The 16692-nt window shown below is 40.5% G+C and overlaps 1 protein-coding gene and 1 long non-coding RNA gene across 2 annotated transcripts in view; one reads left to right on the forward strand and one right to left on the reverse strand.

Annotated features, from left to right (window-relative positions):
- LOC105807394 overlaps positions 1-9965 on the reverse strand; it is a 119310-nt gene extending 109345 nt beyond the window's left edge. The window contains exon 1 of the long non-coding RNA XR_001137327.1: positions 9633-9965. This is a non-coding gene — a long non-coding RNA (uncharacterized LOC105807394). The remainder of the gene's footprint in view (positions 1-9632) is intronic.
- A 383-nt stretch (positions 9966-10348) lies between these two features.
- PKP4 (plakophilin 4) overlaps positions 10349-16692 on the forward strand; it is a 227550-nt gene continuing 221206 nt past the window's right edge. The window contains exon 1 of the mRNA XM_012640776.1: positions 10349-10432. The gene's annotated coding sequence lies outside the window, so the exon portion shown is untranslated. The remainder of the gene's footprint in view (positions 10433-16692) is intronic.

Below are 16692 nucleotides of genomic sequence, written 5' to 3' on the forward strand. Positions count from 1 at the left end.
ATAAAAGACATTAATTATAACTGTATTATTTTTAATAAGTGTATAGAGTTGTGCAACCATCACCACCACCCAGCTTTAGGACATTTACATCAGCAGAAAACATTCAGTAATAACCACTTGCATTAAATCCTCCCATCCCAGTCCAAGGTAATCAATGGTCTGTTTTCTATCTCTGTATTTTCCTCTTTTTGGAAGTTACATATAAATGATGTCATATAACATGAGGCCTTTTATCTGTTTCTCTTAGCATAATGTTTTGGAGGTTTATCTATGTTGTACTATGTATCAGTAGTTCATTATTTTTATAGCTGAATAGTATTTCATTGTGCCACGTTTTCTTTTTCCATTCATCAGTTGATGCATATTTAGATTACTTCCAGTTGTTTGCTATTATTAACAATACTGCTATTATTCACGTAAAAGTCTTTGTGTGGACATACATTTTTATTTCTTTTGAAGTAGAATTGCTGGGTCATATGGTATAAGTTTATGTTTATATATATACATTTTTTTTTTTTAAGAGACAGGGTCTCACTACGTTGCCCAGGCTGGAGAGTACAGTGGCTATTCATGGGTATGATCCAACTACTGACCAACAAAGGAGTTTTGATCTGCTCCATTTCAGAACTGGGCTGGTTCACTCCTCCTAAGGCAACCTGGTGGTCCCCTGTTCCGAGGAGGTCATCATATTGATGCCAAACTTAGTGTGGACACCTGATTGGCATAGTGCACTACAGCCCAGAACTCCTGGGCTCAAGTGATCCTCCCACTTCAGCCTCTCAGGTAGCTGGAACTACAGACACGTGCCATCACACTTGGCTATCTTTATATTTTTAAGAAATTGACAAATGATTCTTCAGATTGGTTATACCATTATACATTCTAGTCAGCAATTTATGAGGGTTCCAGTTTTTTCGCATCCTTGTCGTCACTTGGTATCATCAATCTTTTGCCTGCTACCCACCCTATGAATACTAGTAGTGCAGTGGTCTCATATTATGGTTGTAATTTGCATTTCGCTAATGATCAATGATGTTGAGCATATTTCCATGTGCTTATTAATCATTTGTATACTTTTTGGTGAAATGTCTATTAAAGTATTATGCCCATTTTTAATTGAATTGCTTCTTATTTTTGACATTTAGAAATCCTTTATCAGATAGGACCTAGGAAAATTTTTCCCAGTCTGTGATTTGTCTTTCCATTAACTCACTGGTTTCTTTTGAAGAGCAAAATTTATCATTTTGATAAAATCCAATTTATCCATTTCTTTTATGGATCATAATTTTGGAGTCATATCTAAGAAATCTTTGCCAAAAACAAAGTCACAAAGATTTTCTACTGTTTTCAGAAGTCTTAGCATTTTAGCTCTTACATGTAGGTCTGTGATACATATTGAATCAATTTTTTTCTGTCTTGTGTGAGGTAAGAGTTTAAGTTCATTATTTTGCATATGGATATCCAATTGTCCCAGCAGCATTTCTTGAAAAGACACTCCTTTCACCATTGATCTGCATTAGCATCTTTGTTGAAAATCAATTGACCATAAATGTAAACACTGTACCTTCTATTTCATTAATCTAAGTGTCTATCATTACACCAAACTATATACTATTAATATTATTGTAGCTTTTGAAATTAGTAAGTTTTGAAATTACTATTGTAATTATTCTTACTTTGTTGTTCCTTTTTCAAAATCATTTTTGGTAATCTTAGTACTGTGTATTTCCGCTGCCATCCAAGTACTAAACAGGCCTGACCCTGCTTAGCTTCCAAAATCAGATGAGACTAGGTGTGTTCAGGGTGGTATGGCCATAGACTGTCCTGTGTATTTTCATTTTAAGATTGGCTTATCAATTTCTACAAAAATGCCTGCTGAGATTTTGACAGGGACCACATTGAATCTACAGATTAGAGGTCATATGCTTTATTTTTCTAAAATTTATTCCTAAATATTTTATTCTTTTTCATGTTATTGTGAGTAGAATTGTTTTCTTAAGTTCATTTTCAGATTGTTAGGTCCTAGCATATAAAAATACAATTGATTTTTATATATTGATCTTGTATTTTGTGACCTTGTTAAATTCATTTATTATTTCTAGTAGCTATGTATCTATTTCTTTAGGGTTACATACACACACACATATATATATATATATATATATATATATAAAAGACCGAGTCATCTGTAAATGGACTGTTAAGGACTGCTTTAATTTTTTTCTTTCCAATCAATATACCTTCAATTTATTTTTATCTTTCTTTCCTTATTACACAGGCCTCTAGTACAATGTTGGATAGAAGAAGTGAGAGTGGACACCCTTATTTTATTTTCCCATCCAAGTACTAACCAGGTTTGTCCCTGCTTAGCTTCTGAGATCAGCCCAGATCAGGTATGTTCTGGGTGGTATGGCCATAGACTTTATAGTCTTAAAAGGAAAGCATGATGTCTTTCACCATAAATATGTTCTCAGCTATCGGTTTTCATAGATTGATTTTATCACATTGAGGAAGTTCCCTTCTACTGCTGGTTTTTTGAGAATTTTTATCATGAATGGGTGTTGGATCTTCTCAATTGCTTTTTCTGCATCTATTGTCATCTTCATTTTTTCCCTAATTTAAAAAATTTACTAAACTACAGAAAAATGTGGCAGTTCTTCTCATTCCTGACAAGATGATGCACTAGCAAGTACTGTTGACTTCCTCCCCTGATCCAACCCCAGAAATGCACAGAAGCTGTAACCAGCTGTGTGGAAGTTCTGTGATGACAAAGTTAGCTTACCTGATGTGTTTAAAACAAACAAACAAACAAAATACAATGGCCAAAGGATGTAAAGGGCCAGGCACCATGGTTGGAGGATAGGGTAGAGGAAGAGGTCTTGCATATGATTATTTTCTCTCCCCTACTCCTCTAATATGCTTATTTCTACCCCTATGAAACAAAGAGTTCTGGAGTTAAGAAAATAATGAGGTCATATTTTCCCAGGATTTATTTTTGGAGAACTTCAAATCTAGTGTTTTACAATAGCAGTATAGTGTGGTGATCATTTGATGTCCCAGTGTTGGCACTGAGTAAAGAGCTGCTTTCCAAATGGAGAGTGTTGACTTGCCAGGTGCCCTGCATCTGTCTGACAGCCTTCTTTTGCTTTGGGCTTTACTCAAAGCTGCTGGCTGTGGATGGGCTCTGTCAGTAATTAGCACACTTCCAACATAGGTCTATTTATGATGTGTCATCTTCATTTTTGAAAAACAGTTTTGCTAAATATTGAATTCTTTATTGACAGTTTTTTCTCTCAACACTTTGAATATGTCTCCTACTACCCTCTGTTTCCTTTGTTTCTAATGAGAAGTCATGTGTTAACTTTACTATGGTTCCTTTGTGTAAAATTTGTTATTCTCTTGATGCCTCAAAATTTCCTTGTTGTCTTTGTCTTTCAGCAGTCTAAGTTGTATCTAGCTGTGGCTCTTTTTATATTTATTCTATTTGTGATTTGCTGAGTTTCTTGATCTACAGATTTTATCAGATTTGGGAAGTTTTAAGGCATTGCTTCTTCAAATACTAAATATTTTTTCTATACCTGTCTAACCCTCTTTTCCTCCTAGGGCTCGCAGCTTTCATAAATAGGTATACTTTGATTTGATACTGTCCCTGATTTGTCCCAAGTCTCTGCAGCTTTGTTCATTTTTCTTCAATCTTTTTTTCTTTCTATCCTACTGGTCTATCTTCAAGTTCACTGATTCCTGTTCTGCCATCACAAATCTGCTATGTAGTGAATTCATCATGGTTATTACGTTTTTCAACTCTAAAATTTTTTCATTTTTTTTTATAGTTTATATTTCTCTATTGAGAGTCCCTATTTGATGAGTCATTTTTCCTTTAAGTTTTTAAAAATACTTATAGTAGCTGTTTTGAATTAGTTGGGAGCCACCAAGAGTATCAGGGCTTATTTTCCTGAATTTCAGTCACACTTTCCTGTGGGATTTTTTTGTTTTTGTTTTTGTTTTGGCATATCTCCTAATTTTTTGTTGAAAAACTTGGCATTTTAAAATAGATAAAATATTATAGCAATTTTGGATGACATCTGATTTTCCTACTAAGAGGTTTTTTTTTAATTGCTGGAACTTAAACTTTAGAATCTTTTCTTTCTGCATTGTGTGGCCACTGATCTCTCTGATAAATTTTCTTTTTATTTTTTAGCTTAGTTCTCCCCAAAATTAGTATAAATCTATAATATAAATATAAGTTCTAGTATTTTCTTCCCATACCAACGGTGTAGCAAAATAATTCTACTCTGAGAAAAGCAATTATATTGTTCATTTTCTCAAAGTTCTCCTCCTATCTCCAACTTCAAAGGAGGAGAACTGAGAATTGAGAAATATAGGGTTTTGACAAGGGAGAGTAGAGGGTATAGACACCACACTAAATAATACTCTTTCACTCAACATAGGTTAGCAGTATTTGGTACTAGATAGGTAATTCATTTTCTATTCTTTGCTTATTAGAAAATTTTTAGACTGTTGTTACTCTTCATAGTACAAGTCATAACATATGTTTTCTTTTCTTGTAAAATATTTGCATAATTTTTAATAAAGTCTTTTGATTGCAAGGAACAGAGACTGAATAAAGGCAAACCAGGAAAAGAATTGGGTGGAGGTGATTATAGGAAACAGAAGTCTCCATGGAACAATAAAAAAAAATGAAGCTTCATGGGTAGAATAATTTGGGGAGGAAAAACACTTTTCCTCTATCTTCCTAAGTTCATCTCTGCAAATTAAACTGATAAAAGACAAATTGACAAGAGAAGAAACAGATTTAATTACATATATACACACAGGGGTTCACAAATATGACTCAAGGAGGCAGTTAGAATTTTGAACTTACATGCAATCTTAACATAGGGGGTTAAGTGTGAAGAAGAGGCTAGACAAAGGAAAAGGTTTGAGGATTCTTTGGGGGTGATGGAGTTAAGTTATGGGAAGGTGACTAGCAAATATATGGTAAATAAAGGTTAGTAAGGTTTGTTATGTGCATGAGAGTTCTCCTTGGAGTAGTTCCCTTCTTACTGGAGAAGGGAGACACCTCCTTTACAAATGGAAATTTATGGCCTGCTTTTTTTGCTGTTGTTTTTGGTTTTGGGGAGGGTTTTGTTTTGTTTTGTTTTGTTTTGTTTTTGAGACAGGCTCTCACTGTCATCCAGGCTGGAGTACAGTGGCATGATCATAGATCACTGCAGCCTCAAACTCCTGTGATCCCCCTGCCTCAGCCTCCTAAGTAGCTTGGGACTACCAGTGCAGGCCACCATGCCTGGCTAATTTTTCTTATTTTTTTGTACAGACAGAATCTTGCTACATTGCCTAGATTGATCTCAAACTCCTAGCTTCAACCAATCCTCCTGACTTGGCCTCCCAAAGTACTGGGATTACAGGCATGAGCCACAGCACTTGCCCTATGGCCTGCTTTTACACACACAAAAAAAGGGGGTGAAGGAAAAACAGCTTTTCCTGCATCTGCTGTTTCTCAACTGCTATCAGCGCTAAGTAATCCGTATGCCAAAATAGCATATTTTGGAGTGGCATATTGTGGTCCCTTCAGTAGGAACCCAGGAAACATCAGGACCAAGGCAGCTGCTCTCTCTGGCTCACTTCTCTCAATTTCAAATTCCCAGGAAAAGAATCTGATTGGCATCATTACAGGTCAGGGGTCAATGGTTTGCCAATGGATTGGCTACATGTGAGTCAAGTACCCACAGGGGCTGATGCCATACCAGATGCAGAGTCATGAGTCATGCACGGCTGCTTTTTTCAAGGGCTGTGGATTCAGGTACTAGGAACATGTCTATTACACATACCAGATGTTTGATGCTGTTCTGATTTTATGAAGTTGTTAAATTGTCATGATTCCACTGTATTCCAAGACACAGAGCAACCTAGATGTTTCATATGGAAAAAAAAAATTAAGTAACCCTCATTTAACTTGCTTGGCAAAGCTGAGTTTCAACTGCTTTCCCTCAGACATTTTATAGCTTCAGATCTGAACATGATAACTTCATGCCAAAGCACACACAGCCAGACCTTGTCACACAGGTCCCCTCCCTCTAACCTGGTAGAGAGAAAATCTGAGGCCTTTCTCTCTTTGGATGCTAAATGGCAAAACCTCTACTCTGTTCAACATATACCTCACTTTTCCACAGCAAACATCTAATCCCATCTTTTTCTAATTAACTCCCAACATTCTGATTCCAATTTTTCATTGTTGGAAGTCAAGTTCTCTCAAGGACTAAAGAAAAGGACTAACGAATATTGGCTTTTATTAGCGTGGGAGGCACTTCAGAAATCTAAGGCACCAGAAGGGACACAGTCATGACCATGACATGGATCCTATCCTCTTAAGGAGAAGGCTCACATGCAAATAACTACACCATACGACGTAGAGTGTTAAGTGTAATAACCTAATAAGGCAGAAGTCTCCCTCTCCAGAGTGGGGTAGGGACAGGAAACTTTCAGAAAAGTCTTTATAGGTAACTGTTGGGCTAGGCCTCTAAGGCAGGGGAAGATTTTCTCATACAGAGAATGGGGCTAGGGGTGGGGCACTGCCAATCCTGAAACCACCAGAGAACTATTACTAAAACCTAGCAACCCTCCTCAGTCCTGGTTTATTCCTGTGCTTTCCCTCATTTGCCACCTACCTTTGTTTCAAGATTCCTCTTTAAAAACAAAACCCAAAGACTATCAGTATTGGTGTGCTTTTTGGAGTTCTTATCTTCACTGCTCCCACTTACTCTGTAGACATCCAAGTGTTAGAAGAGAGATGGTGTTTGTTCCTGCTTCCTCTACTCCTTGCTGTCTCTGCTATGTCTTTTAAAGGAATTTACTACTAATCGTTATGGGCTAATATAAACATAACAAACATTGGAAAGTTACAAAGTTTTCACAATCTTAAAAGGTTCAGGCTGATTTCTTTCTGAGCTGGCAATAGAAAAGTTCTTTGACTTTCTGCTGTTTACTTTTGTTCTTGAGGGTGGAGTCAGCAAACCTCTTTAGTCTTTCTAACCTTGCCCTAGGCCCTACAGGCGGCCTGAGCTGAGGCCCCTTTTCCCAGCCTTACTTCCTAGCACTTTACCCAAGGTGGTTTAAACTTTCCTCTTCTCAAGTACACTATTTGCATTCCTGTGGATCTTCAGGATGGGTGACAATGGTTTCCCTCCTTCACTGGAAATCTACACTACAACTTGTAAGCAAAGAGTACTTTTGTAAGAGAGAAATTAATTGGCAAAATAGCTAGGACATTGAAAAGAAGGAGCCACAATCTTCAGAATCATCTCAGTTGTATAAAGGGCCAAAACATTAGAAGTGAAAAAGTAGAAGCCTCAAGAAATTCCCTTTAGACGGATTCTTGGTTAAAGAAAAGGCCAGTAGATGGAGATGGAGGTAGGGGAGAGGGAAGGTGGTTTTACAAAAGGTCAGATACGTGGAAAGCTTAGGAAAATCTTCGGAGAAGATGGTGTAACACATAATCTAAGAGAAAATTATGATCAATAGAGCAAAATCCCAGTGGAGAGAAGATGGCCTGTGTTTAGGAGCACAAGTGGAGTATGAGTTAGAAGAGGACTGTGGACATCTCTTCTCAGTCAGGACTGAAAAAGGTGAAGATATGTGAAAATTGAGACTGCGGTTTAGGTAAATTGAGGAACCTCATGGTGGATTGCTCAGTCAAGTATAAGGCAAGATCATTTGCAGGATTGAAGGAAGATCAAGTGAAGTGGGGGCTTGAGGAGGGCAGAAATAGGACAGGTTTGGGAGAAGTGGCCTGGATAATGTTCTTGGATAAATATAATATTTGGGATAATCACCCTCCTGATGAGGAAAGGAATTTAGAGAATCAGACCTAAGACTGGATAGCATGAACTTTTAGTGGAATGATGTCATTTCTTAACCTTATCCAGCAATGCTTAGTAGTGCAGGAGCAAGTTCAAAAGAAATCTCTCAACTAAATATAACAAGGAAGAAAAAATTAATGTTGAGTGACAACTTATTTCAGGGGACATTATTTATGATGGATTATAGTAACATTTTAATTATAACAAACATGAAATATACAATATAAAAATGCTCAAACATGTGATATGAGAAAAAAAAATTTTTAAATGATTATTGGAGTAAAAAGAAAAAGCTTTTTTTCCTTTCTTTCCATGCTAGCCTAAGGCAAGAAAAAAGGAAATATCCATTTTATTCCTTTCTATTAGACACATCTTCCATTCATTCAATGTTATTCAAATTAAAAACCAAATCATTGGTATCTTGTCAGTATATTCAAAAGGAATCTTATTTATAAAAATTTGCATTTTACTTTTTTTATTCTCCTATAAAGAAAAACACACACACACAAAGCCAGAAGAGGTCAAAAGCAGCTTGTTTCCATAATGGCAAGGCATGAGACAGCACTTTCTGACTCTGACAATCCCTTCCCAATTCTGAAAATATTTAAAAGGAACATTCATATATTCACCTGTTTTGTGCCACAGTCCAACCCTGCACAGATTGTCAACCAAGTTCAAATTTTACTTCAAATTGTGGGAAGATGTTTTTCCAATCATGGTACCATATTAATATTTCTTATGTTACCTTTTTGTGATCCTCAATTTCAGTAAGATAACAACCAATAGCAAAGTATATTACCCAACTTAAAATTCAGAACAGTAGTTAGACATATGTAGCTTGCACACACATTAATTTGTTTCTCTCAACCAAATATTTGTAATTTCCAAAACCCTATCAGGTTTTTCACACAATATCATCACTCTAATTTGAGGGTCAGTAACATAAACACAGTCTTCTTACTAAAGAGATTGGTATAAAAACAGCAAAATCACCAAAAGAAGGAACATAAGAATATCAGTGGTATAGGCTAGAGCAATACCATGTTTAAAGGCCTAATATGTTCATGAAATTCCACGTTAGTAGCTGGTATCTAAATATGAAATTTATTGACAAAATAATTGGTATTGACAAACTAGCACAAAGTGACTTTAAATGATAGTAGAAAACTCATTAAAGCTCAAGATTTTTGTATGTAATGATTCTATCCCTGAGTTCATTTCTTATCAAATTTAAATATAATCTGGAAAATAGAAAATAAAATCCATTAACTGTAATCTATTTCCTTTATTATCTTGTGAAATCATCAGGAGGCATGAAGGATTGACTTTGTTATCTATACCCTTCTCCAGCCTGTAAACTCTTAGGGGAAAGAATACGCACCTGTCAAGCTCATAGTGCAGAATGCGCACATAGGGATGTTTAATAAAAGTCTGTCAATGGGGAGATTAGAGGTTTGTTTTGGGAAGCAGGGAACACACTACCTTACAGATACCTTGAGTGTTGACCCTTTGGCATCTATCGTACTATCTATCAGCTTGTTTCCTTACCAAAGTATCATCCAGAGGAAATCCTCTTTTGAGTCTCCTTTCGGAAGGAGTGTTACTGTAAGTTTGAGGACCCAAAAATTTGAGGTAAGATCCCCCTCAGCGAAAGGGGAGTGGTTGGGAAGAACAAGCATAAGTATGAAATAGAATTCAGGAGGCTCAGTGACGTCAGGAGGAAGCAGCTATTTAAGGGACGGGGTGCAAACTCACCTGGAGAAGCAGAAGCTGCACACAAGTCAAAGGTCAAAGGGCATTGCCTCAGGGGCTGCCCAGACGCAGGAAAAGTGAAACGCCCACTCCTGGGCTCTCACCGTCTAGGGGCTCGGCTGTTCTTGCCTTTGACGCCGGGGACAAACCCTACCATGCACAGTTGGGGTTGACAGGAAGGCAAAGCAAAACCTGCCTCAGATTTCAGAGCCAGCGCTCGGGACACCCCCTGCACTTCTTTCCCCCACCGCCTCCCGCGCCAGAGACCAGAGACCCCTTCATCTTCACTCCCCACCTTCTCCAGGCCCTCTCGCTCTTAACAGCATCGGTCTCCATGGCGACCTGAAACCGCAGTTCCCATTGGCCCGTTCAATATGAGGGCCGGGCCAATGGGGAGGGCCAGCCTTCTCCTTCCGACCAATGGGGCTGGCGGGGAGCAGGTCCGGAGACGGCGGCGTGCTGACGTTCCCGGGAGCCCGGGGCTGGCCGGGCAGGCGGGCTGGCGGCTGGGCGGGCGGTGGCGGCGGCCTCTGGGCAGTAGAGGGGGCTCCGGGGCTGAGTCCGCGTCGACGCCGGCCGCGGAGGCGGCACCATGGGCAAGGGGTAGAGGGGCAAGTTGGCCACCGCCGCCGCCGGGGGTGGTGGGAGAGCAGCTCCGGGGGAGGGGGCGGGTGGGGGAGGGAGGGGCGGGCAGCCGCTCGGCCGCGGCACTTTTTTAATTTTTTCGGGTGCCGCAGCGGCGACCCTTCGGCGCTTATGTCCCTGATCCCTGGAGCGACGACGGCCGCTGCCTAAGCTGGAAAGTAAGTGTGTGGGCTCGCGGGAGGGCGCGGAGACTCCTGCCTACGAGACCCTCGGCCCTCGCCCCCACGCGCCGGAGCCGGGACCTGCCCGCTGGGGGCACGGACGCTTCCCTCCTGTTACTCCGTCCCCACCGCCTCGCGGCCGCCTCGGCTTTCCTGCCCCGCCTCGTGTTCCTGCCCGCACTAGCCTGCCTGCTCCCCTCCCCCCGGCAGGCGCACAAGTTTCACCCTCCATTTGCTTTTCCCGGCGATTACTCTCCCCAGGTCTCCCGTAGACGCCCCGCACGACCCCTCCCCACGTTGGGCTTTTCGGATCCAGAGCCCCCAGCCCTGAAACTGAGCGGCGTGCCGAGCTCCACTGGACGTCTGCTGGGCTGCTTCCCGGCTCTCGCCCGCCAGGCACACCGCCCCGCGCCCCCAACCCCCGGGGCGCCCTCCTTCCCTAGCCCTCGGGGCCGTCTGTCCGTCCTCCCAGCGCCAGATCCTGCATCCTGGTCCTCTTCCCTTCCTCCTGCGCCCCTGCAGCCCGCGCCGTCTCGCATTTGCCGCCTCGGTCCTGCACTCCTGCCTGTCCTGCCCACCCCCCTCCGTCCAGTGCACCCCTCTTTCCTGGCCGCGTATTCTCACGCTCCACCCCTCCCAGTCCCCCAGCCCCGAGCCTCCCGGCTGCCCTCCTGCGCGGCCGCTTCCTCCTCTCCCTCCTAGGAGTTGAAGCGGAGCTGCAGCACCCCCCTGGCGGATCGAGTGACCCTGCCCGCCGCCGAGGCTGCCCGGCCCTCTCCCCTGTACCCCTACCGAGGAAGCGAGGGGGTGAGCGGCGGGGCCGGGATTTGGCTGCGTGTTGGCTGAGTGCGACAAACCGCGAGCGCGGGTAGTAGAGGCGCCGTGGCGGCCGTGGCCAGCTCGGGGCGCAGCAGTAGTCAGGTGTGTGTGTCCAGGGGGGGACGCGCGCTGCCAGCTCCTGGGCTGGCGACAGATTGTGCAGGAATGCGAGGAATGCACCAGGGGCAGAGTCCACACAGCCCGCCGCGGCTGCACTAGCGCCTTCCCGGCCCAGCCTCTCGCGGTGCAGCCAGAGGTCACCGAAGCATCTTCGGAGCTGGTGAGCCTCGTTCCACTCCTCTCCTCCCATCGCTTCTTTCCATGCGGCAGAGAGGGCGGTGGAGGGGAAGCGCGGTAGTTCCTCTCTAGCTAGCCTTTCGTCTGGGTTTTTTGCTGCATTGGTCGTCAGGATCGTGAATTTGGGGCCGATGACAGTGTAGCCAAGGTTACTGATCATTGCACAAGGCTCTTTGCAAGTTTGGTTTGCAAGGTTTGGATAGTGCCTGGTTTGTACTAGGGTTTTCTGAAAACCTGCAGAAACCGGGGCCCCGAAGGTTCTTAGAGTAATGAGCTTGCAGCCAACATATTTTAGTTCTATCAAAAAAAAAAAAATAATGCCTGTTAGTGCTCATGGACGGGAATGTACTGCGAGAGAGATCTTGAATGCATCACTTTGCTGTCATATGAAGTGTAATTTTTTTCCTCGTCATACTGGGCTGTTTAGACCTCGTATAATACATAATGAATAGAAACAGAGAAGCACTGTTTGGTCAGCGATGGGACAGATAGAACTGTCTGGTACAGTTAAATTCGGGGCGTGTCAGTTACCATTGGAAGTAACAGGGACACCACAATCATGTATATTTGAAGATGTAATGTACTAGTGGAGGTCGCAGTTCTTTCTCTTTGTTACTGAGTTTGACTGAAGAAAACATAAATGCAGTCCTACAACTTTTAAAGAATGGTATGCATCACATCACTAATGGTTAGTATGCGTTTTTGGTCAAATTTTATTTTCCTTAATACTGAAAGCAAAATTTTGACAGAAGATGCTTCTCCAGAATTGGGTTTAGATTCCTTTTATTAAAAAAGGGAAAGTAGAAGAATGCTTCTCTTTTTCAATGCAATATATTGCTGTAGAAGTATCTTCATTTCTGGTGCCTGTGAAACAGTTATGGAAAATGGCAACATAAAAACAACCAATGTTTGAAATAAGTGTTTCTGGATGTTGAAGAACGTAATATGTGTGCTTTTATTTGACACAGTTTGCTTCTGAGGTTGCATTTACAATTAGCCTCTCTGTACCTGGTTATTTTGTATCAGGTTCAGTAAAATAACAAGTCAGCTGTCCAGCCAATCAGCTGTCTTCCAACACCTACTTTGTGTGGATCAAGGGCACTGAAAAGTATAAGATGAGAGCCGTTAGAACCCCAAGGAATGGGGGAAAAATTAGGAAAAAATACTCTGAACTCATAAAGGTTGTATCTTTTGGTTGCCACGTTGTTTTTCAAGTATGTCCGTAATCAATGAATCTTATAACTTAGAGGTTTAATTTATATCCAGTAACACAGTGGAGGATATTGGGGGAGGTGCTTGTAAGTGCCAATGGGAAACTTTTATTATGTAACAGTATCATATTACAGCACAGTTTTCTGTGCTTATTTGATTTGCTGTCAGGATTAGAAGATAAAAGCGAATTTTGTTTCTCTGCTGCATTAGAAATTGGAAATCTTGTTCAAATATATAGATATTATACACATGATTAGCTGTGCAAATAGTTTTGCCTGTAACAAGTAAAGGTAGACTTTCAATTAGAAATACATTATTTGTTATAGATATTTGAAGAGAGGAAATTTTTTAACTGGTGATTCTTCACAATTGAAAATAACATAAACTCTGTTTTGACCAAATACATTCCTTCCCCACCCCCTATTATTATGTAAGGAGAGGATGCTGCATTTGGTGTCTTATCTATTACACTGAAGAGTCTAAGTTGGGAAAACTAAGTATACAGTTATCTTAATTTTTACCTATACTGTGTTTGGAGGGAAATAGGGGAGCAGAAGTAGTGGTAGAAAGTATAAGAGAAGGGAAGAAGAAAGTAAAGGCAGCTGGTATTTAACCAGAAAAAAAAAAAATCATATACGTTATTGCTGCATTTGCAAGCTGAATAAACCAAATCTAATTCTGTGAATAGTTCTGACATAACATGAATTTAAGGAAACCACTACTAAATTCAGTTTAATAAAAACTTTAGCAATTGTATGACCTTGAGTATTTGGATTAGGTCTATATTAAATCAGAATTGCAGTTTTCTTTCTTTTCTGGTCTGTACAAATAGGCAAAGTAAATTTAACATAAAAATTTGAAATTCACTTAAATTAATTTTTAAAAATCCAATTGTTGCCAACTTTTGAACTGAATAATTTCCATGCTGTTAACCAACGATTGATTTAAATAAAGAATTTTAATACCCTGGGTGATGCCAACCATCTGGTAAGTCTAGTCCCTTACCTGATTCCTTTGAAATATTAAGATATTTTGAGAATGTTCTGTAATCTGTTGTTCCCCTCCCCCGGTCCCCCCCGCAACAGTTTCAATCAGGAAGTAACTCCCTAGCTTAATTCTGAAATGGCCATCATATCTTCATTCTTAATTGGAAGATAAAGTCGAGATTATTATAGGATTATTCTGGGACATAAAAATCCATGGAATTGTATGTCACTTTGGGAAGTTGCCTTCATACCTTCGGTGTACTAGGAAAAAATTACTCCTCAGTGTGTTATATGGTTCTGTAGTGACCTTCCTGTGCTGAAGGGGGAAGAAGAATCTGAAACACAACACCAGTGGGCTAGGTATATTTGGAGAATTGAATAAATATTTCACAGCCAGACTGTAACTACAAATAGCTGCAAACAGAGAGAGAAGGGAAGGAAAACTTTTAAGATACATGGATGTAAGGCTGCACATACTACTAGGAAGTGATGGCAGCAGTCAGCAGGTCAGTTTGATGCCCAGTGGTAAGAAATAACAGGGTTCTTTCAGGGTAAGAGAACCAGGCCCTAAGTTGCCAAGAGCAATAATTCATGTACTTGGCTGGTTTCAGTCAAGAAGTTGTACAACATTCAGGTGTTTCTCACATTGTCATTTTAATAATTCAGTGAAATTATCTTCATTTTGGCAGTGCTGTGTTTCCATTTCTAAATTGGAGATGCTACATGATGGTGCTCTTCACTTAAACATAGAAATGTTACAGACATTCCATTTGTCATTGGCCTAAGTTGTTTTTTCTTTTCATATTTTAGATTTATTTGATATACCAATAAATGTTGGCTACATCGCTGATCATTTTATTATTCGTAGTCTTGATAACATTATAGTTTATTATGAGTCATATGTAATGATTCATGGCAGCTGATAAAATGTCATTAGACATTAGATTGTGAAATTTTATTGCTATAAAATGTATAAATTAAAATATGGAAGTGTCCGAATTATTTTAAGTCATGTCATTGTGAAGCATTTTTTATGAACCAAATAATGTCTGATGATTGGGTGGGTGCCAATCCCTGTGGGCCAATATTGAATAATATAGGCCTCACAAAGTCCAGAACTCACAATGAAGAGTGGAGAAGAGGGGGCCAGGGGAACCAATAACCCTCTTTCTTTAACATCTGAGGTGTGTTTGACTTCTACAGATATTCTCTGTATTAAATATAAATTTAGTGATCTGCAAATATCCCATTCTTCACTAATCTGGTCCCCTCACTCTCCCTCCCCTACGACACCACCATCACCACATCCATCTGCTTGGAGAGACAGAGAAAGCCCCTTTTCAGTGGCCTGAGGCCACTTACATAAAATATAGAAACTGGTGACTAGTTTTGCAGGTTGAGTTTAGAATAGGTGTGGGTTTTGTGGTAAAAGTGATGTATATGAAAGTTAGGTAAAACACATGTTTGAAGTGGAGCTATCAGGGTATTATGCAGCCTTATGGGGCCTGGCCCAGACTTTTGAAACACTAGCTAGGTGGTATGTTTTCAAGGTCTTACTGTCTACCTCCACCCCAGCCCAAAATTAATTATGGTAGTTTAGCCCAGGGAAAGTCCTTGAAGTTCCACCTTCACACTGAGTGAGGCTCATGAGAAGTGTCATAAGGTAATGAGGTGTCAAGATTGGCAGCCTTACTGTCAAGGTTCAGTTCTGGCACTGTAACTGCTAGCTGCATAACTTAGCAAGTATATAATCACTTTACATCTCATTTTGTTCATCTGTGAAATGGAAGGATGAAAGAACCCACCTCATATAGTTGTGAAGATTAAATGAGTTAATACATGTAAAGCACTTACAACAGGACCTGGCTGAGGGCCAATACTTAATACTTGTAAGAATGACTTAAACTGCAGTGCTTTATGATGCTTTCTGCAGCATCTGCTATATCCCAGGCAAATTATTGGCTTGCTTTCTTGGGATTAGTCAAAATGATTATGGATTTAAACAGGATATTTGAGGGAGGAAATAAACTACTGAAGAAAAACAAGAGTTTGCAAAACATTGTAAGGAAGAGAATCCAGCAAAATAATTAAGGGGCTTTTTAAATAGGGAAGTTGTAGCTTCTTGTGGTAGGAAATACTTAGACATTAAACATCACTAAACAACAAGTGTAGAAGATTTGGTAAACACACCTTAATAAAGTGTTATATTTAGAAAGTGAAGACTGGTATTACATTGCAGGAGACAGAAACATTTGCAAAATGTACCTTCTAAATATGTGTACAACTATTGCATTTATAACTCTACAGTAGTCATTTTATACAATGTCTTTGCTAGTCAATACATTAATAAAGTGTTAGAAAGTGTTACTCATTTAACATCATTTGCCCAAAAATGCAGCTTGTAGATTAACTCTTTAAGCTGTCTTTCTGTCTGAAATTAATCACACTTAAAAAAAAAAGAAGAAGAAGAATATTTAGGCTGGACAAGGAGGTGGCTCATGCCTGTAATTCTAGCACTCTGGGAGACCAAGGTGGGAGGATTGCTTGAGCTCAGGAGTTCAAGACCAGTCTGAGCAAGAGCGAGACCCCATCACTACTAAAAATAGAAAAATTAGCCAGGCGTCAGGGCGCGCACCTGGAGTCCCAGCTACTTGGGAGGCTGAGGCAGAAGAGTCACTTGAGCCCGGGAGTTTGAGGTTTCGGTGAGCTACGATGCTGCCACTGCACTGTACCCAAGGCAACAGAACAATACTCTGTCTCAAAAAAAAAAGAATATTTGAACTTGGCAGGAAACTGCCAAAGTAAGAAAGACTAGAAAAGAGGAAGGAGGTTTGGAAGATACTTGATGTAAACCAACAGTGGTTGAATAGATACCAAGAGGCTCTAGTTCTAGTCCTGGCTTTGCCACAAGGCAGGTGTGTGTCCCATGAGCAAGTCATTTAA

This window comes from Propithecus coquereli, unplaced genomic scaffold (genome assembly GCF_000956105.1).
Source record: "Propithecus coquereli isolate 6110/MARCELLA unplaced genomic scaffold, Pcoq_1.0 Scaffold157, whole genome shotgun sequence".
Classification (NCBI taxonomy): domain Eukaryota; kingdom Metazoa; phylum Chordata; class Mammalia; order Primates; family Indriidae; genus Propithecus; species Propithecus coquereli.